Here is a 12,874-nt window from a genome sequence, read left to right as displayed (position 1 = left end):
TTATCATATGTGGTGGCAATGTAAAGTTATTAAAAGAAAGGAAAATGATATATAATGAATTGAAGAAAATGTTTAAAATAACTTTCATCAAAAAACCAGAAGCTTTCTTATTAGGAATCATAGGAAGGAAATACCAACAAAATATAAAAATCTCTTTATTACGAATATTGATAGCCCAATGCTGGAAGAAAGAAAAAATTCCCACAAAAAAAGATTGGCAAATTAAGTTAATGGAAGACTTAGAAATCAGGACAATAACAAATTTAAAAATGAATGGGAATTTTTTTATTGCATATATGTCAAAGCATTGTATACAACAGGGGTCAGCAAACTTATTCAGCAGGGGGCCGGTCCACTGTCCCTCAGACCTTGTGGTGGGCCAGAGTATATTTATTTTGGGGGGGATGAACCAATTCCTATGCCCGACAAATAACCCAGAGATGCATTTTAAATAAAAGGACACAGTGTACTCATGTGAAAACACGCTGATTCCTGGATCGTCCTGGACTGTAGAAATCCTACCTTTCGCTATTGTATTGATTTTATAAACAGTATGTAAAATGATAAAGTTGATTTTAAATCATTTTTTCTTAATGTTTTTTGTTATGTTTGTTATAATGAAAACTAATAATAATAAAAAAACTATCAAGCATGAATCTTGCATGAATCTGCACTGTACATGTAAGACAGTACTATACCATTTTAATAGTCATGTCTTCCCCCAAAGAATCATGGGAGCTGTAGTTTGTTAAGGGTACTGAAAGATGTTAGGAGAACCCTATGCCCCTCAAAGAGCTACAGTTTCTAGAGTAGTTTAACCACCAATCCATCTTCCCAATGCACTTTCAGAACAGGGGGATAGGGTCTCCTAACAACTCTGAGCACCCGCTCAAGGATGCTTTCATCCACCATACACCCACAGTATTATGCAGAAAGCTCCACAAATTTTGATTGCTATGAGAATCACTCATGTGTGAGAATGTGTGGGCAGCACACACAATATAAATATATCTGTAAGCAATACACAACCTAGCAGTTGTGCCAACCTTCGAAAGCACGTCAAAGTGCAAGTAGATAAATCAGTACCGCTCCGGCGGGAAGGTAAACAGTGTTTCCATGCGCTGCTCTGGTTTGCCAGAAGCGGCTTAGTCATGCTGGCCATATGACCCGGAAGCTGTATGCCGGCTCCCTCAGCCAATAAAGTGAGATGAGCACCGCAACCCCAGAGTCGGCCACGACTGGACCTAATGGTCAGGGGTCCCTTTACCTTTAAGCAATACACAAATGAATCAAAAATCTAATTGGGCCAGGTTTTCCAGACACACACATGAATTTGCAATGGCCACATCTTATGTGTTTGCTGCTGGAAGTGCTGTTACAATACCACTGTTTCCTGAAGCAAGAATTACATTAGTGTTTTCCCTAAATGGGTGCATATGGGTGTGTAAAGATGCATATAGAATCCAAGTATATATAATGCCCACGTTGCATGTTTGCTGTAATATAGTATTGGTGTTTCCTGCCACAATCGTGGTGTGTGCAGTTGCCTTAATAGAGCCGTCAATCTTGTCATTTAACCTTCACACACCCATTTCCCAGTTGCTTTGATACAGCAAACCACTTCCTACAGTAAACCACTGCAGGAAGCCTTCCTCTGTTTGCAAGATCTCCAGTGCTCATTTTCTTTGCACATGGTGGGCTTTCTAGGGATGAAATGGGAGAACCCCAGACAGACAGCTTTTAAAAGAACTGAATATTGTAACCGTAACTGGGCTCCTATTGATATTTGCTCAGGGCACCTCAGTGGATCTCATTTGCTGAATCAGCACTCTGAACGATGTGCACTTTGAAAGCCAAGCATTAGTCTCTTCCTAATTGCTAACCCCATTTGAGTGTTTCAAGGTGCAGGAGATGACCTTTCTCCTTTCCTTTTCTGAGTTTTGAGATTACAGGTTTCTCCATTACAAAACAAGCTCTTGTGTATTAAACCCTGAGTTCCTTTGACATGATAACTGCCTCATATTGCTTTCTGTCGGCTGCCTCACTTCTCCCTCTGAAGAAGAAGCCTGGAACCTATGAGAGTTGCTGCTGCATCAACATTAATCTGAAAAGGTGTCGTTTGATTCCTAGTAACCGTAACCGAACATTGACACTGCTATCTCAGGGTACTTGGGCAGGACATGATTTCAGTCAATGCAGGGAAATGCAATTGATCCATGATATTAAGAGTGCTGCAATCTGTCATATCCCTTGGGCTTGTCTCCCCATCTTTTCCCCAATGTCTGCATAAAAAGCTGTGTTTGCAAAGGGTCACCTCTGTGTGAGCAGTTGCTCATGTGTAGGCTAGATCTTTCCAATGCCAGCCTCAATGGGCAGTGGCATAGTCTCACTGCCCTCTTTTCCATGTCAAACTTTTATGCCTGGGGTATGTCAGAAGGGTACATGTGGACAGGTGTCAGGAGTTCAGCCTACACTCGAGTAGGACCCTGGCAGAGACACATGCCCAACTGGCATGTTCTCTCTCTCCTGGTCTTTCATTCGGGAGCTTCAAAAGCTTTCTTCTGCCAGAACATCACAGCGACCAATGCCAACCGACACTGGCACACTTAGGGATCCGCAGAGTTTGCGCAGTTGCATAACAGACCTCAGCAACTCAGCATTTTGGTTAATCTACTTTATTTATGCAATGACAAACCTAGACAGCATCTTAAAAAGCAGAGACATCACCTTGCCGACAAAGGCCCGTATAGTTAAAGCTATGGTTTTCCCAGTAGTGATGTATGGAAGTGAGAGCTGGACCATAAAGCAGGCTGATCGCCGAAGAATTGGGTGCTAGAGGAGACTCTTGAGAATCCCATGGACTGCAAGAAGATCAGCCCTGAGTGCTCACTGGAAAGAATCCTGAAAAGATCCTGAAGCTGAGGCTCCAATACTTTGGCCACCTCATGAGAAGAGAAGACTCCCTGGAAAAGACCCTGATGTTGGGAAAGATTGAGGGCACAAGGAGAAGGGGATGACAGAGGACAAGATGGTTGGACAGTGTTCTCAAAGCTCCCAGCATGAGTTTGACCAAACTGCGGGAGGCAGTGGAAGACAGGAGTGCCTTTCGTGCTCTGGTCCATGGGGTCACAATGAGTCGGACACAACTAAACGACTAAACAACAACAACAACACTTTATTTACATATAAACACACACGGAGCACTGCAACATGGCTCCCTCTCTCTCTAGCATCAGACAGCAAAGAGAAAAAGAACAAAGGACAATAGTCCCACTTCACGGAACACAGTAACACAAACATCCTGTCTCTGTCACTTCCCCCTCTGTGGAGTCAAAACATATACCATATGTTAAAGACAACAATCCCATGACTGCAATCATGGAGCAGGAATTCTAACATCAGGTAGTATGGGTTGCCGGTGCCTGGGGCAGGACAAGTGTTGCACCCCCTGGTGGACTGGGCAGGGGTCAGCCCTTTACCAGCCAGTGTCTAATCAATGGAGTCTCTCCTTGCAAATTAGCCCCAACCTGAGAGCAGAGCTAAGGCAGAGAAATGTGAAGCCAGGAACACCACTGTGTCACCTCACCCTCCTATCCTTGCAGCGATGTGCTCTGGGCAACACACGTGGCTCCAGCAGTGCCTTCCCACTTTCCTCTCCCTCTGTCCTTGGTGGGTAGTGGTGGCGGCGGCAGCAGCGCTCTCCTCTTTCCCTCCCAGGGGAAGGGCGCACGTGTTGACCACAAGAAGGAAGCGCTATCGCTACCCCAATCCCAATGGCCCCATGCAGCTTGCCTCCTTGCTGTTCCAGCCTCAATGAGGGAGCCTGGGGGGGCACCTGGTTGCACCCCCTCATAAATTTGCACCTGGAGCCACAGCCCCCCTAGCCCCCCCCCACTGCTTGTGGAGCATGGCAAATCCCATTGCAAAATATCGCAAGTGTTGTTATGATTTTATTGACATACCATTGAAAGACTATTCCTGTAGTGAAGATCACTACCCTGCAGTTGAAGTGCAGAACTATAGTTCATGCCAGACTGACTGTGGCTTCAGGTATTCCCTGCTCTTCCCACATATGCCTGATGTTATCCTTGTAAGTGAGCATACACAGAAGTAGCTGGTATGCTATTCTGTTACCACTGATCTGCTTCAGAATTGAAGGAATGCTATAGATAGGAACATAGGAATATGCTGCCTTATGCTGCATTGGTCCATCTTGCTCACTCCTGTCTACACTGGCAGAGGCTGTCCAGGGTTTCAGGCAGGGTTTCCTCCCAGCCACACATGGAGACACAGGGGGGTAAACCTGGGACCTTCTGCATGCAAAGTAGATGCTCTAACCACTGAGAGGCACTCCCTTCCCTCCAAGCTCATAAAAATGCCCCCCCCTTCTTTTGATGCTACAATGAGTGTCGTTGGCGATAAAGAGCAGCAAGAACAGAACATTCTTTTCTTATTTGAAGAGTATCAGACATCTTGCTATGCATATATGATGCGCCCCAGGCAATCTCAAAGGAAATCTAATCATCCAGCATCCTTTTAACATCTGACTAGAAGGGCAATCGCTACCCACTCTGGTCAGTGACAGCTATAAATCCCAAGACTGAAGGGTGACAACAATGAAGCAAAAATATATCTGACAACTTGCACTCACGCAAGAAACCCCACTACAGAGGTTAACTGCTTAGGAGATGCTGCATCTGGCATAAGAGATGTTTGGCATCATGAACCTTCCCTCCCTGATATTGTATGACAGCAGTAGCATTGAGACACTGCAAGATAAGGAAGTGATGCTTCCTTGGCTTTTAGCTGCTGCTGTACCTCTTTTTTAAACCCACACCAATTGGAAATAAAGCAGTATGACTGTTTCCAAACCATTTGCAGGTGCAAACAGTAATAAAAGTGATACCACGTATGACTGCCCCAATAGCATCATGAGCACAAATCATCATGAATGTGTAATATATAGGAAATCAACATTTTACCTTAACTCATGGGAAGTACTTCCATGAAAAGACATGCCCTCTCTACAACTAGGCAAATCCACATGGACATATTAAAGTAATAAAACACTTATATTAATTAAAATAACATTAAAAATGCATTATTTGAGAGGAAACTGCTTTGCAAAAAAAATGTGTATATTAGGCAGCATTGCATACAAAAGCAGGTATAAGAGGAGAAATTCACAGTAAATGGCATGAAGACTTTGTTGGAAAATGGAGGAACTGAATTTAAGACAGGAAAGCTGGATATTTGCCCACCCCTCCCAGAACCACAAGCCCCTTTATGAGTGTGGAACTGTGTGTTTCTTTGGATCCTAGTTGAAACATGTAGCCCAGTCCTTGGTCATATCAGAAACTAAGATGGCAGACTAAGGCCACACTTCTACTTGTCCCATCACTTTCCCTCAGGAAAATCTGCTGTTTGCTGCTGAACTGGAACAAACGTTAATTGGTTTTTCTGTGGATTGACATTTGTTCTGATTCAGCAGTAAACAGTGGTGTTTTTTTTTCTGAGGGAAATGGCAGGACAAACAAAAAACTTCTCAGATCCATGACTAGAAAGTAAGGGACAAGCAGAAAACCTCTCAGACCCAGTGGAAATGTAGACAAGGCCTAAGGCCCAAACTAAGCACAGCACTAAATGCACCACATCAAGTTTCATGTATATTTTCCTCTATACTTTAAATGCCAGTGGCCTGGGGTTCTGACAGGAACAGGACCATGGTTTGGTGGGTAAGTGTTAACTCTTTCCATTATTCTAGCAAAAAATAAATAATAATAAAAAAATCGTCCCTAGCTACTCTCTGGCTTAGAAACTCTAATTTATGTTAATGGCAGCTTCTCTCCTGAGAGAAGTGATTTTCATTGTGATCATGAGATTGGGATGGAGCAGGGGAGGTGGGAAAGGTTAAAATTCCCTTTCTGTGCACTGTGGTCATGGTGCTAACCAGGATATCAGCAACTGGTATTAAAAATATTCTTTAAGAAACTTCACCCTGACATATTAACCATCAAAGATAATCTGCCAGCAATCCCTGCTGATTTCAGTGGGATTTAAGAATGCATCGTTCTCTGTACTTGAAACTGCTGACAAACATTCCTTTACTTCCTCCCCTGACCTTTCACCAGCTCGATAGTCAGTTTCAACGACTTGCTGTAAACCTGCATAATCAATAGAAAGCTGCTTGAATTATGCCAAATCAGAGGCTGGTGATTTTCTTTCCAGGAAGTGTTCTGGCTCCTAACCAAAAGCTACCAAGACCAATGGTGAACTTAAATGCTCTGCCCAGTAAATCAAATTATGGATGTGCAAATACATTCGTTTGCTTTTTTTAAAAAAAGTCCTTGTGAAAATCAACATTTTAGTTTGCATTTCTTCTAACATACAGTGGTATCTCGGGTTAAGTACTTAATTCGTTCCAGAGGTCCATTCTTAACCCAAAACTGTTCTTAACCTGAAGCACCACTTTAGCTAATGGGGCCTCCTGCTGCTGCTGCGCCGCCGGAGCACAATTTCAGTTCTCATCCTGAAGCAAAGTTCTTAACCCGAGGTACTATTTCTGGGTTAGCGGAGTCTGTAACCTGAAGCGTATGTAACCTGAGGTACCACTGTATCCATTTTGATATTCAATTTTGCCCAGTGTTCATATTTTTACAAACAACTTTCCTCAACATAATGCATTTTTGCATATTATTTTTCACTAATACATGCATGTTCATGCACACAACTTCCACGTAGTACTTGCATTTGTGTGCACATTTGTTGGTTGGAGAATCAAATCAGAAAATTTTGGAGGTGTGAAATTTGAAGGCATATTTTAAAGCTATGTTTTGGTTTGTCTATTGTTTCAGAAAGAACAGATTTGGTTATGTTTGTATTTAAATGCAAAATAAATCAAATCCCTCCCTTATCCCGATACTCAGCTTTGAGTTCACTGCCAGCGCTTCATAGCACAGCTGGGGAAAAGTCTCCTCCTAAAACATCCCTCTCCCCTATGAGAATTGGAGCGCTCCTTTTGGCAGCTGCTAATACGCTGCAACATTTTGTTGCAGGTCTCCACCTGTCATTCTACTGTAAAGAAACTTGCTCCTCGGTGCAGATACTGTTTATCTGCACTTCGAGACGTTAGCCTTGGAGACATACTGTACAAGGCATCAAGCCTTGAAATCGGGAGATGTTTTATAGAGCTGCTTCTTCTCGAAAGCTCCTTGCCTGCAGCTGTCTTCACGTTGCTGTTTCAGTGAAGCGGAGCATGCGAACGCCAACCTCTTTTTGCCATTTCTAACCTTCAGAAGTCAGATCTGAATGCAGTCGGCATCCAGACTCGCTCCACATGGCTTGCCTGACTGCTGACAGTTCTCAACGGGTTATAGTGGTAGTCTTTGGCCAAACTTGAAAAAACCTGTGACGTTAATGGATGTTTAACAGCTGGATAGGATTTACTGACTGTGAGTCACTGTATTCAATGATGTTTTAAACAAAACCCAAAACCCAAAATGCCATTGTGTTTCAATTCACTGTTAAGTGTCACTGCCCACAGCATTTCATCCCAAAACTTTTCATACTTTGCAAAAGCATTAATATCATTCTGATCCAGCAATTTGTCATAGGAGCGGGGGTTTGAATGTACTTCTGCGGTTCCTTTGATTCACACATGGAGATTCGCAGTCTGAAAGAACTGCCCTGTTGGTTTCACTCAAGGGGGACTTGGGGGCATGTGATGCTATGCATCTTTAGTGAGGGTTCAGGTGAAGTCAATTATGAGCATCTGTTGGGAACACCGAAGGGGCAAATAGTTTCCCGCCTCCAGGACATCTGCATCATATAACCTTTGCTATCATCTCCTTGTTGCCTGAGCCCTGGACACTCATTTCTGTTCAGAAAGCACCAAGCAAACCGCATTCTGCACCAGCTGAAGTTTCCAGCCCTACGTATGGGGGAAATAGGTTGGGCTTTCTCTACAACAGACATGTCCAGCGCGTCAATCACGATCGACCAGTTGATCCTGGGACGAATTCTGGTTGAACACCACCTGCCCTCTACTGAAGACATACCTGAGCAGCCACCGCCTCGTCCTGAGCTCCTCTCAGCAGGAGGGGCTGTTTTGACGCTGCACACGCACCCACCCCTACCCTGTCGGTGCCCATCATCCATCCCTGCCATGTGGGGGGAAGCAGGCAGCACGCGCCCACCCACCCTGCACCCAACCCTGGGTGGTAGATCACTGCCAGTTTTTATACTGGATTGTAGATTACAGCCTACTTCAAGTTGGACATGCCTGCTCTACAATATGTTTCAAAACATACTGCTTTTGATAGAACTACAATCCAAATATGTTTTGTTTCCAACCCACCCCCTCATCGTAGCATAATGCATCTGTGCAGTGTGGCAGCTTACAAGAAAGACAAATAAACAAAGCAATTGTTCTGTTGTATCACTGTTGCCCAGGCGAGAGATCTCATTTGGAAAGGCGATGCCTGAGACTCAATATCATTTCGTCGATTTGCACAAAACCCGCGATTGCATAATAAGAGAGAGAAAAAGACGTACTGACTCCTGCTCAGATTGATTATTATTTGTGAAAGCAATTACAACCCTTAGCAGAATCAGGCAATTTGTAAATGGACTGTGTGTAATAATTCAGGACTGATGGAGGGCGAATGAAGGAAGGACATCTTGCTCCATAAATACAGTATGTTACAGTCTTGGCTCAAGAACCAAAGCTGGGCTCAGAAATTATAAGGAAGGGCGTGAGAAAGCTTAGGCCAGGGGTAAGCAACCTAAGGCCCGGGGGCCAGATGCGACCCAATCTACTCTGGGAAGCCTTTGAGGGATGCCAGCTCTTTAAACGCAGGTGTTATCATGGAAAAATATTGAGAGAAGGTAGACTGTCCTTGATCATACCTCTTGCTGGCAAGGAAACAGGATGAAAATTGCTAGGTTTGCCAGCCAGGGGAGGCACCCGGCTGGTTTTTAGATTGCTCCCCATGACTTATACAGCTCAGAAAGACCTGGATGACCCTTGTGGGAGATGCGGTGTGCTTTGGAGAGATTGCTGCTATTTTAGTTGTTATAGCAACTTACGGGTTCTACCATCCAAGAGGTTTAGTTTCGCTAAAACAGGGACTGTTCGACACAGCTGCCTAAATCCCCTGAAAGCAGTGTCAACTAGGGCCTGTAGAAAGGCTAAGCTTCATAGCAAAGAGCAATTTTGTATTTTCCCCAAGGCAAATCTGAAGCTAAACCACTTAGAAGCCACTTGGGCATATTAAACAAACAAACAAAACAAACCGATATCCTTACAAGCCCACATTGCAGATCCAACACCACAGTAGCATACCCATGAATATCTAAGGTAGATCTGGTAAGGTGAAGTCTTGATGTTCGGGTCTTCTATGACAACATGCTCAAAAGGAACCAAACACCACTCAAATAAATCTGTTACGTAGACTGTTCCTAGTCCTAACATTTGTTCCTAGCACTAGGTATGCACAAGCAAATAATTGGTTTTATTAACCACTGGTTGGTGCGGCAAAGGAGGTGGAATTTCAACACGCAACTTCGGATCTCCCTCCTTAGCCCTGTTCAAAATTAAGAGAGGTGGGCCTCCTGATACCAGTGCAATCATTAGACTGCCTGTACCAGTCCTTATTTGCAGATCATATAGGATTCATATGAGCAGTTGGGCACCTTGCAGAGTTACTGAATGTACAGATGTGAGTGTGCTGTTTGCATCATCATAAACATTTACATATGGCTGCCCATTACCATTGGCCTCTAGGTAACTCACTGTCATGAGCTGGCAGGACAGCTGGGATAAGGAAGAGGATCCCAGCGAGGGGTTTAGCCGTGACTGGACACACTGGGACAAGCCGGGGATGGAGAAGGAGAGGTTGGTGTAGAAAGCACTCATGGCTGAGAGTAAAATGGTGAAAACAGGATATTTATTGGGACAGTGTGATTTTTTCAGCTGCTGGTAAAGTTGCAAAACAATGAAGCATGGGAGGGAGCAAAGGAGAACTTCTGAAACAACAATGGGACATTAGCTCCGCCCATGGCATGATGGAGAACAGCAACAACCGGGAAAAGATAGACATAATATTTTACAAGGACAGGAAGAAACATCATGGACAGAATAATTTCCACACACAGGAAGAACAAGGATATAGTTTGAATGCTTCACCTGTAGCTTTATAAATCATTTAATGTGTTGATATGAATGAAAGTTGTTAAAATTGCAGTTGTTGTATAAGGGATTGTTATTTTGTCAGGAGGGTAATTGAAATTAATAAGATTTTGGAATGCAGAAATAAAGTAAATCCTCAAACCATCAATTCTAGCATTTTGGGGGCCACCTCAACTATATAATTTGGCATCTGAATGATTGGTATTAGTGATTGTAATTTGGCATTGTTATGAGACTGTTATTGGATTATTGTAACTGAAAACTAATAAAAATTATTATTAAAAAAAAGCACTCGTAGGATGATGGAGGATGCTGAAGGGGTGGGGGCCAGTGCGCAGGAACGAGAGCAGCAGGACTGTCACCAGAGCCAGAGGGGTCCCCGTCTCCCTGAACACAGTGGGCTCTGTGGCAAAAGGAGTAGTGGGAGGTACGCTCTAGGAGGTGGAGGCAGGCAAGGGCCCACAGCCCAGCTCACTAGCTGGCCAGGTGGGGCAAGCTAGCTCTGGGAGGAGGTGTGGATTCTCTTTGGGGCTGTGCTTGTGCAGGATTGACCTCCAGCTGCCTTGACACCTGGATTGGCTGCAGAGGTGGGAACCCAGCTGAACTTTTGACGTTGGGCTTATTGGGCTGCTGGACTATGTGCTAGCATCAGCTGTGGGATTGTGTACGTCGGCAGGGCTTGCCACCGGGTACCCCTGGTGGTTCGGGACACTCACAAGCATAAAACGCAATGCAATTTTTGAAAAAGAACACCAGAAAGCAACTTCCAGGGCCTCGGCGTAGTGTAGTGTAGAGCCAGCGTGGTGTAGTGGTTAAGAGCAGTGGACTTGTAATCTGGTGACCCGGGTTCGCTTCCCTGCTCCTCCACATGCAGCTGCTGGGTGACCTTGGGCTAGTCACACTTCTCTGAAGTCTCTCAGCCCCACTCACCTCACCTTAGGGTAGTGATAAAGCGGGATATCAAATCCAAACTCTTCTTCTTCTTCTCTCCCATTCAGATTTTCAAAGCACAGGGAATCTCTGGATTTAGGGAAGCATGGGACAGCAGTTGTTGGAGGAGGGACACTGAAAGGAGGAGGGGGAATTAAAGGAGGTGTGAGGGGTTCATGAGCCACATTACGCCAAAGTGTGGACAGGTCCCTAGTCTAAGTAAACAGAGGAATAAAACCAATTCACCAAAACACTGCATAGCACATTATTATTATTACCTACTCATACAACTACTACTACAGATAGGGGCATCACTGACAGTGGAATGAGTGTACTTGAGATTGGGGAGGGGGCTTCCAATGCATGTTCAGGCTACATGATTTGATTGTAAGGGTTTCTGTCTCCCGGCCTGTAGCTGACCTAATCCTGAGAATTTGGCTGGAACCATCTGAGGCAAAAGGAGGCCTTCTGGCATCACCCAGCCAGGCCTTGGCAACACAAACCTTGAGAGTGGCCTTATCCAAGATCATGTCGCAGATAATATTTGTTTTTAGTGGCAACCAGCCAACCTGGCAATAATAAGGGAAAGCCGAAGACAAGGAGGCATTTTGACATCAAACCAGGAGCTTCGAAAGCTTAGGGCCATAGCTGTCAACTTTTCCCTTTTCTTGCGAGGAATCCTATTCGGATTAAGGGAATTTCCCTTTAAAAAAGGGAAACATTGACAGCTATGCTTAGGGCAGACCCGGAGAGAAAAGATCTTTTCCCTCCTCAGCGCCAGACTTCCCCAACCACTTCTCTCCCAAGCACTAGGTACTCAAGTCTTGGCACACAACGTAATCCTCATGTTGCCCACCATGTCATGGCTAAAGTCTTTAAGGGCAGAAACTGGAAAGTGCTGGAAAATTCTAGAAGATTCTAGAAGGTTCGTTTCTATTGCAAATATTGTTTTGACAAATTCCTGCGCTCAGTGAGTTGCGCTCTCTCTCTCTCTCTTGTTTGTACCTCGTATGTCTGAAGTCCCCCCCCCGAAGTATTTGTTTGTTGGACTGCACCCTCTGTCAACCCCATGCAGCATGATCAGTGTTGAGGGTGTTGGGAGTGCAACAACAGAGATCATTCAGGGTACAGATTAAGGATCAAATATGTATTGACTTCAAGAATTGAAGTCAAGCAGCCAAGAGAGAGATGAGGGGAGGTTGGACAGGCTGGCATGATGTTTCCTGATCCAGCATGTGCTCTGATTGGCTGTGTGGTTCTGAGGGAATTTTCCTCTGTATGTTTGGTTGAATGCTTCCCTGCTATGTGCAAGGCGGGGGGCGGGGGGAGAAAACCTCTCTGTTCCTTTTCCCACAAATTATAAACTTTGTTCAGTTACAGATAGGTAGCCGTGTTGGTCTGCCATAGTCAAAACAAAAAAATATTTTTTTCTTCCAGTAGCACCTTAAAGACCAACTAAGTTAGTTCTTGGTATGAGCTTTCGTGTGCATGCACACTTCTTCAGATACACATATCTGAAGAAGTGTGCATGCACACGAAAGCTCATACCAAGAACTAACTTAGTTGGTCTTTAAGGTGCTACTGGAAGAAAAAAATATTTTTTTGTTTAAACTTTGTTCAGTAAAGTGTTGCCATAATTCCCCCCCCCCTCTGCTTTTGAAGTGATTTTGCTAGCACCTGGATGGTGGGAAATAAAATCCAACATTTGGAGGGCATCAGCTTGGGGAAGACTGCTCTGTGGGTTCACCTTTCTGT

General features: G+C 44.4%; 1 protein-coding gene across 5 annotated transcripts in view; it reads right to left on the bottom strand.

The window, feature by feature from the left end:
• KCNH1 (potassium voltage-gated channel subfamily H member 1) overlaps positions 1 to 12,874 on the bottom strand; it is a 230,935-nt gene that overhangs the window by 55,191 nt on the left and 162,870 nt on the right. The gene's annotated exons all lie outside the window — the stretch shown is intronic.

The sequence above is a fragment of the Podarcis filfolensis genome (genome assembly GCF_964270895.1).
Source record: "Podarcis filfolensis genome assembly, chromosome: 3".
Taxonomy (NCBI): domain Eukaryota; kingdom Metazoa; phylum Chordata; class Lepidosauria; order Squamata; family Lacertidae; genus Podarcis; species Podarcis filfolensis.
Note: the sequence above shows the minus strand (reverse complement) of the source record. Positions and strands in the feature narration are given on the sequence as shown.